Below are 9,698 nucleotides of genomic sequence, written 5' to 3'. Positions count from 1 at the left end.
TTTATCTGGAATTATGCTGAAGAGAGAAGTATGTTTCCAGGTACAGGCACATTATTCCACCACCACCACCACCACCAAACTCCATATATTCAAAGATAAGAGCAAAAGAGTCTAATTTTTTAATTTATTTAATCTAGACTATCAAATAGACTTATATATAACACAAGATTGGGTTCAAAAAAGAAACCCTACCTAATAGAAAAACCCAACAATGAATTCAATATCAATATCGCACGGTGCCAATTCTGAAAGAAATATATGCAAAACAAAAAAGAAAAATTATATCAGAATATAACAAGGCACTCTTGGGTCATTGAAAAATTATGAAAATTTATTTTATTCTTTAAACTCCAAATATTTTGAAAATATAAATATATTCACACAAATTTTAAAACATTTTTTTCTCCTGGCCAGGAAAAGGTTACATATGGATACAGATACTTCCCATACACAAATTATATAGCTGATTTGACAAAGCATTCATGTACACCTTGTTTACTCCAAAAAATTGGGATCAATAGCATAGACCGAAAAAAGAAAACGCTGGGTTACATTCACACCTGCGTTTTTTTTCCTCTATATACATTTCTTTGTGTATTTCCTCGTAAGATGGCAACAGTTCCTATTAAGGAGATTTGAAAATTCAGTTGATAAGGAAGGCTTTCCCATATATGATCGTTCCTTTATAGGGATAAGGCCATCCTGCAAAAATTGAGGTTATATTTTCAATATGTATAGCTCTCGTTTCTCCCTTTCAGAAACAGATCTTTCCTAGGGAATCAAGGGAAACCAGCAGTCTGTTCTTAGACCATTACGGTCAATATATATTCCTCCTGATCCCTAACGTTATTGTTATCTCAGAGAGCGTCGTTCCTTATGATTTTACATGGTACATCTTACTTCTATTGTCCACATGGTTTTTACCTTTAATCATCCGGGGAAACACGTGGAAGAGGAGCAGGCACAGCTTAGGCTCCAATGGCTCTCACCAGGTGATTTTCAGCCCATGTGCTCGTATATTCTTTCCAGCCTTTGAGATTGCGTTTTCAATAAAGGCTTTTTGTTCCTCCGATGTACAAGGTTACTCCACCATAAGCGCCAAGAGGTATTTGATCCAAAAGAAAGAGGGGTCCACACTTTCAAGAAGGTAAGTTTCCGAACCACATCGTAACCTTTTTCATGTGATGTTCCCAGCACGGTCAGGGATTCACAAGGCAGAGTCTCGACGTCACTAGCTGCCTCGCTTGATTAGGTCAGCTGACGCGTTTCATCCCTTGTCGGGATTTCCTCAGAGCTGTCTTGGCAAGTTCAGCCAAAGTCATTGTATTTATAGTATCCAACATACATTTTATTGGATCTACAATTAAGAATGAAATATTCCACACAGGAAATCTATGCTATTGCAGGATTGCCAACATGTTCCTTCCAAGATGTAATCATTATAATTTCATTTCTACATCCCAAAAATTATTTAAGAAAGAAATGACAATTAGATCATTTAATATTAACCCACATTCACAAGGTATTATTAATCCCTGTGTAATCAATGGGTAGTCAGTAGTGTACCTTCCTACGCAAATACATATGTACATCCCAAGCATGAAAGGAAATTATTTCATTCCTCGATATGATTTAGTAACCTTGCACTAATTGTACATTTTATATTGCGTATTTTTGCAAAGAGACATATATGGGAAGAGCTAATAAGTATTACATACCAAACATCTAAATATTTATGCCAATTTTTTACAATTATTCCATAAGATAATTCTGCCACATAAGTAAATTGTCAATTCTATGGCAGAAATATATGTGGATGGAATTTATTTAGCGTTCCGGGGAGGGCAGGGAGGGGGCTCATATACCTAAAAAGGCAATAGAACCCGGGTCCCCACCAACCCTGGAAAGCATGACAAATAATTCCCCACATATCCGAACTTCTCCAACCCTTTAGGAGACAAAGTATTAATCGGCATTCACAAGGTTTTTTAATCCCTATATAAATGATGGATAATCAATGGTGTGCCTTCATACGCAAATGTGTATGTGAGTCTCGAGTATGAAGGGAAGTTGTTTCCTACCTAAATATAGTTGTATAGCGTTGCACCAATTGCGCTCTTTATATTATATATTTGTTTTTATTTTTTTTACCAAGAGACATATATGAGAAGAGCCAATAAGTATCTCATATTAGATATCACAATATTCATGTCAGTTTATTTCAATTCATCCACGAATACCAATCTCGCACTTAAGTAATTCTAAATTTTATGACAGAAACATATGTGGATGAAATTCATTTAGTGTCCCAGGGGAGGCAGGGAAGGGGTTCCTATGCCTAAGGAAGCAATAGAGCCCGGGTCCCCACCAACTCTGGGAGACATGATGTGTTAGAGTATCAGGGAACAGGATAGATAATTCATGGTATGTCTTAATAGATTCCTGAGGAAAATGATATTAACTGGAAATATTGAAATCTCTTCTCCCTAAGTATTCCCTATGCAACATACAGGGACTCATTGGCATAAGAGGAACAGATAAAGATAATTCATTTACCTAACCAGTTGTATGTTCTATATTTGGGAGCACAGTCCACCAGTCAATTTTATCCTTTTGATTTAATTATTCCAAGAGATTTCTGCATATTTATTCTACAATTGGAATTACCGGATTTAAAACCAATCCATCATATATTTCCTAATGTCAAAGTCATCCAAATATCTTGATCGTATAATGGAATATGGCATAAGTAGAATAGGGGGGGGGCGGGATGGGGGGAGGGCCCAGGTGGAGACCACTGGAGACGCTGGTAATCAGCCATCCCAGGGGATCAAATAGACTATCTAAATATCAAATAGTCTAGAACCAGGGTGCTCACAATGTTGCTCATAGACCTCTTTCGTCTGGCTTCTGACCTCTTAGAAGGGGGAGGAGAGAGGAAGAGTGTTTTGTGTGTGGCGTGCGCCACGTGGAGAGTGTAGGGGACCCGCTCCAATAGTTTGCCATAGTCAGAAAGCTACTATGCAGGAACTGTTTGCTTCTTATCTTTTTTTACAGGTACTTGATCTGATAGAGTTTGAGTAGCCTACTTCTATGGGCATATTAAGCTTTTGGACATCTGCTGTTACCTTCCAGTGTGATCCTCCATATTGCACAGCTACAAGGCCTAAGGCAATTGAGTATTGAGAAACATTGTATTAATTCTGTTGTAAGTGAATAAATTGTCACGTTAAACACCAAGTTAGTTTCTGTTGAAGAAATGCTGTTTTATGCTGCTGGAAAAGTGGTGGTCTAAAGGGGCAGTGATGAGGGTTGGGATTTCGAGACTGTACAAATCACTGCATGAGGAGTTGCTCCGATGTGTTAGTGTTGCCCTACCTAGGCGAGGCTTCCATCATTATGGCGGAATTCGGGACTGTTACTATTCATGGCTTGCATCGAACACTAAAAAGTAGGAATTACTTCTTAAAAATAGTAGATGAGGAGACTGCTAATAGAGAAATATAGACATAACTATGGCCTGCTTCTTTGTTTCATCATAAAAAGCAAATGTACAATAGTTAAAGTTCCCTGATAGGACTATACAATTAATTAAATAACTGATTGTTCAAATAAATATATAAAAAATAGTGAACCAAAAAAATTATTTTTTTCTTTAATATATAACTTTAATTTTAAAAGAATAAACACAAAAACAATAAACACTTTCTCAATACTTGTAGAAGCCCACACAGTAAAGTTATCATTATTAATTTAAATAAATACTAATACAGCAAAATTGCTATTTTTATGTTTCTCACCATTTTAAAAAATTTATAAATTCATATATATATATATATATATATATATATATATATATATATATATATATATATATATATAAAACGCTAAATTATATTTACCCTAAAAAGATGGGTATAAACTCTACAAATGTTCCTTCGGAAAGTCAAGGTTTCAAAATAATAATACTTACTCATTGTGTGTGTCCTGTCGATCTATAACTTGCGATACGAGACGGGTGAGCATGGTAACAATTGCGACACAGTCAGGGCCGGTGACACAGTTAGGATAGACGGCACCCCAGGCGAAATTATCTTTCGCCGCCCCACCTCCATCATAAAAAAAATTCCCCATAAAAAAGTATAATGCCCCCACAGTATAATGCCCTATGTCGTGCCCCACACAGTATAATGCCCTTTTAGTGACCCCCATACTGTATAAGAATAATATTTAATAAAATATTATAACCCCTTCAACGACACAGCATTTTGTCCTCTAATTGTGCCCACACAGTACTATGCCCCCTAAGTGCCACACACAGTATATTGCCCCCTGTAGTTCACCTACACAGTATAATGTCCGCTTAGTGGCCTCCACACAGTATAATTCACCACTCCCCTGGCTGACACACGCAGCCCCACCCTTGTAGATAGTGCCCCCTGTAGATTGTGCCATACAGCTTCCCTGTGGACAGTGCCATAACCCCCACCTCCCCCAAGTAGACAGTGCAATACAGCCCCCTACCTCCCCCATGTAGACAGTGCAATACAGCCCCCACCTCCCCCTTGTAAACAGTGCCCCCAAACAAAAAAATGTTTTACTCACCTAGGCCCCGTTCCCACGACGAACTGAACTGCTCCACAACGCCGACGACGGGATCCTTGCGTAGGCCCACGTGATCCTGTAGCCTAGTACAGAGTTTCCCAACCTTTTCGGACACGAGGCACCACTGGAAAAATAAAATTCTCTCAGGGGACCCCTACCAAAAATTGTTTAGTGAAAGACAGAAAACAGCTAAAAACAAGCACTACACTCCTAGGGTATGTTCACACAACGTTTTTTGTAAGGCATAAAAAATCTGCCTCAAAATTGCTTCAGGATTTTTTAGTCAGATTTGAATTGACAGCGTTATTTGATGTTTGTTTTTTTTTTTAACTTATTTTTTAGGCCGTTGAAGCTAATGCAAAAGACGCAGGCAAAAAAGCACTCCAAACGAGTGCCACAGGTATTCTCTGCCTCCTATAACTTTCAATTGGAGGTCAGAGGTGGAAACCACTTGAAGACCATAAGCCCCCCACTCACAGTAAGATGACCATCAGCCCGCCACTCTCACTAATATGACCATCAGCCCGCCACTCACAGATGCCCCATGTAGATAGTGTCACACAGCCCCCTGTAGATAGTGCCACATAGCCCCTTGTAGGTAGTTCCACGCAGCCCCTTTGTAGGTAGTGCCACACAGCCCCCTTGCAGGTAGTGCCACACAGCCCCCATGTAGGTAGTGCCACACAGCCCCCATGTAGGTCGTGCCGCACAGCCCCCTTGTTGGTAGTGCCACACAGCCCACTTGTAGGTAGTGCCACACATGCCCCAGTAGGTAGTGCCACACAGTCCCCTTGTAGGTAGTCCCACACAGCCCCCTTGTAGGTAATGCCACACAGCCCTCTTGTAGGTAGTGGCACACAGCCCCCTTGTAGGTAGCACCCCTCCTTCCTGTAGGTAGCGCCACTGTAGCTTCCTGAAGGAGCGAAATCCCCCTGTGGCCGGGGATTCTGCTCCTGGACGGAGCGCTTGATGTCTCTGTCCATATATGGACAGTGACATCACAGGCAACTCCTGAAGCGGAATCCCCATCCACAGCGTTGCCGATGCTGTGACCTGGGATTCCACTCCAGGAGAAGCCCCTGAAGTCTCTGTCCAGCTTCTCCTGGAGCTGAATCACCGGCCACTGGACGGGGATTCCGCTTCAGGAGATGCCCCTAAAGTCACTGTCCATATATGGACAGAAACATCAAGCGCTCCATCCAGGAGCGGAATCCCACTGTGGCTTCAGGGAGCTACAGTCGTGCTAGTAGATAGCAGAGCAGGAAGATACCTCCCTGCTCTGCTAAAGTGTTCAATAGTATCTGAATCCTAAGGACGCAGATACTATTGAATGTGGCGTCGCTACCACTGTAGCAACCACAGCGGCTGCTAGCGGCACCGCCGGCCATGGGGGGGGCCATACCGACAGGCGGGACGGGCGCCCTCATGCCTGTGTCACCGCTAGCAGCCGCTATGGCTACTACAGCGGTAGCGATGCCACTGAGAGAGGAAGCGCAAAAGCATGATACAAATGCAGGGGAAGGGAGCCAGTGAAGCGCCCCCTACCACCTGCTGGAGTGATGCACCCTGTGCAATGGTACAGGTCGCACACCCCAAAGATCGGCCCTAGGCGCAGTGATGGAGTCTGCGGTGCGCCAGCATATACAAGCCATTACTTGTATGATGCATGTGTATTCCTGTAGAGAAGGCAGGGAGAGTAGAGCCACACATAATTGTAGGATCAGACTGCTCAAGGTTTGTTTGTTTGTAGTCTGTAACCATGGAAACATATAGATCTGCATACTAGCTGTATACACAGCAGTATTGTTTAGTCAATACTATTTGAAAAGTTTAATTTCCTATTTATGTACATAGCCTTTAACCCCTTAACGCTCAGTGACGTAATATTCCATCGTGCTGACCATGCCGTTCGCGCTCAGCGACAAAATATTACATCGCGGGAGTAACGGCCATATCGGCTGTCTTCCCGACACATACAGGAGCTGTGACAGCTGCTGTCTCGTACTGCAGCTGCCGCAGCTCCTACAGCGGGAGCCAATCGCTGTGTCCCCGCTGATTAACCACTTAAAAGCCGCATTCAATACCAAACGCTGCTTTTTAGGGGATAAGCTACAATCGCCGGCCTGCTACACAATAGCGGCCGGCGATGGTGACTATGGTAACCGGACACCTAACAATGGTGTCCAGCTATGCCATCGACGGAAGACCAGTAGCTTGCTATCAGTGAGTAACTGACAGTTCTAATACACTGCACTACGCATGTAGTGCAGTGTATTAGAATAGCGATCAGGGCCTCCTGTCCTAAAGTCCCCTAGTAATAAAGTAAAAAAAAAAAGTAAAAAAAAGATGTGTAAAAATAAGAAAATAAAAGTTTTAAAAGTAATAAAAGTAAAAATCCCCCTTTTTCCCTTATCAGTCCTTTATTATTAATAAAAATATATAAACAAACAAATAAACTATACATAATTGGTATCGCCACGTCCGTAACGGCCTGAACTACAAAATAATTTTGTTATTTATCCCACGCGGTGAACGCCGTAAAAGAAAATAATAATAAACCGTACCAGAATCACAATTGTTTGGTCACTTTGTTAGGGATCATTACCATGTATATTGTTTGCAAAAATATTATCCTTACATATATATGTAATGACGGGGTAGGGAGAGGGCAGGTGAGCCCTAATCTACCCGCCACTCAGTCCCTGCCTACTTGCACGGCCCATCCTAGGCGACGGCGTACAACTGGGTGACGGTCCCTACGCTCAATATGTGCACGACAGACAAACAGACAAGGGTACACAGAAGCTAAGGGAAATGGGGCAGTTGCCCACGGCAAGACCGTGAGCAACAAGAGTAGTGAACGAGCCGAGTCAAACCAGGAGTGTACGAGGTACCAAACGCAGAGCAGGAGCGTAGTCAGTAAAGCCAGGGTCAAAATTAAGCAAGGTCAATAATGATAGCAGGAGCAGCAGAGCCAGGAAACAGGAAAGAATCACAGGCAGAGACAAGCAGGAAATGAAGGTATAAATAGACCGAGGGCGGGAGCTAGAACCGTCTGGCCAGGCTGTGATAGGTTCTCCCACTCCTGAGCCTACCAGCCTGAGTGGCCTAGTTGCAGGGCCCGTCCTAGGCGACGGCGTACAACTGGTTGACGGTCTCTACACTCAATATGTGCATGACAGACAAGGGTACACAGAAGCTAAGGGAAATGGGGCAGTTGCCCACGGCAAGACCGTGAGCAACAAGAGTAGTGAACGAGCCGAGTCAAACCAGGAGTGTACGAGGTACCAAACGCAGAGCAGGAGCGTAGTCAGTAAAGCCAGGGTCAAAATGAAGCAAGGTCAATAATGATAGCAGGAGCAGATGAGCCAGGAATAGACCGAGGGCGGGAGCTAGAACCGTCTGGCCAGGCTGTGATAGGTGCTCCCACTCCTGAGCCTACCAGCCTGAGTGGTAGCAGATCAAGTCACTCTATCAGACTTAGGAGCAGGTGCAGACTGATTAACCACGCTGTGTCTGGCAGATCCTTTACAATATATATATATATATATATATATATATCAGTATATTTCACAAAGAGATTGGATCTATGGAACACAAAGTACCCTGCATGAGGGACATGCCTATGGAGACACCGCCCCTGGAATGCAAGAGGAGTGTACAGATGAACTTACAGCTGAATAGAGCTAATAGGGCTTAAGCACGTCCCACATCTCTAGGGAGGAAACTTTTGTTTTTCTTTGTTCAATAAAAAGTCCAGTTCTTGCTTCCTACTTCACTGAGGGAGGAACCAACTTGTCTCCTGCTATATTTTTTCCACGCATGCACTCAGATTCCAACTTACGGAGGTGGTTATTCGGTGTGAAATAACAGGGAGAAGGAAGCTACCCTGACAATTGGCGCTCGAAGCGTGGGGCCATACTCGAGGGGATCTCGGAATATGGACAACCGACAATCACAGGGTGAAACAGACGACCAAGGACTGCCCACTGAAGGAGCCTGATCACCTCCACAATAACACGGTAAGTCAGTTGATTTTATAAATCTTCGTCTTATCTGTGTTAGTGGACGGTGGAACCCTGGTCGTTTGCCTGGATTAGCTCTCAGGCGACAGGAGCGACATCCCCGCTGTGTGGTCACGAACCTGTAAGAAATTAGTCGCGCCCGACTAACCATCCTCTGGGTAACTAGGGACTAGATAGAAAATATAACCTGTTTTATACAGGGGCACGATAAGTCGTGAGTAATTTTCCAGCAAGACCTGTGAGTTGCAGACTGGGAGATTGTAATATTCCAGCCAGATTTAAGGCATTCATCTAGAGGTGTAGTGAGCATTTTGACCGGAGACATACACCCCATAAACTGTAATGGTGGTTCTCACGGGTACGGAAATACCCCCAATGTGGCTGTTATCAGCTGCCTGGGCACATAGCAGGGCTCAGAAGGGAAAGATGAGGGGAGTAAGTTGTGCGGAGTACATCAGGGTAACTAAAACTGGGGTAGATTAAAAATCAAGGGATGTATGATACATTTTAAAACACTCTTTCATACAGAGCCTTAGTATTTTGGGACACGTGTCACATTGATATATTGTGTCCTCCCTTATCCCACTGTTATAACAGACTTTGCACCTCTTTTGACTTTTTCCCTTCTTGCCAGTTTGGGGAACTTCTCCTGGAAAGTGTTGTCCGGGTGCGATGCGTGTGGCCTCGCTTCCAGAAGTACTGGGAGCCCCCCCCCCTTCCTGGTCCCTAAAAATTAGTTTCTTGATAACCACCTCTTGAAATTTCATGAAAATTCCCCTCTGGCCTGTACATCGACGTAGCACGTACGCATTGTATAATGCCATCGGTATGATGTGTACGGCCAGCTTCTTATACCACACCGCATGGCTCTGTAGGGCTTCAGGGCTTGACCTGACAAGTCCACCCCTCCCATGTACCTATTGCAGTCCGGGATTCAGTCTGGTTTGGGGGTCTCTGTACTGGTACCTTGTACGGTACATGGGTACTGGTGTGGCCATGTATTGTTGTAAATACAAGGGCTTCTCTTTTGTCCTTGTACGTGACACACAATATGCTGCTGCTAGATTT

Source organism: Rhinoderma darwinii, chromosome 1 (genome assembly GCF_050947455.1).
Source record: "Rhinoderma darwinii isolate aRhiDar2 chromosome 1, aRhiDar2.hap1, whole genome shotgun sequence".
NCBI lineage: Eukaryota > Metazoa > Chordata > Amphibia > Anura > Rhinodermatidae > Rhinoderma > Rhinoderma darwinii.
Note: the sequence above shows the minus strand (reverse complement) of the source record.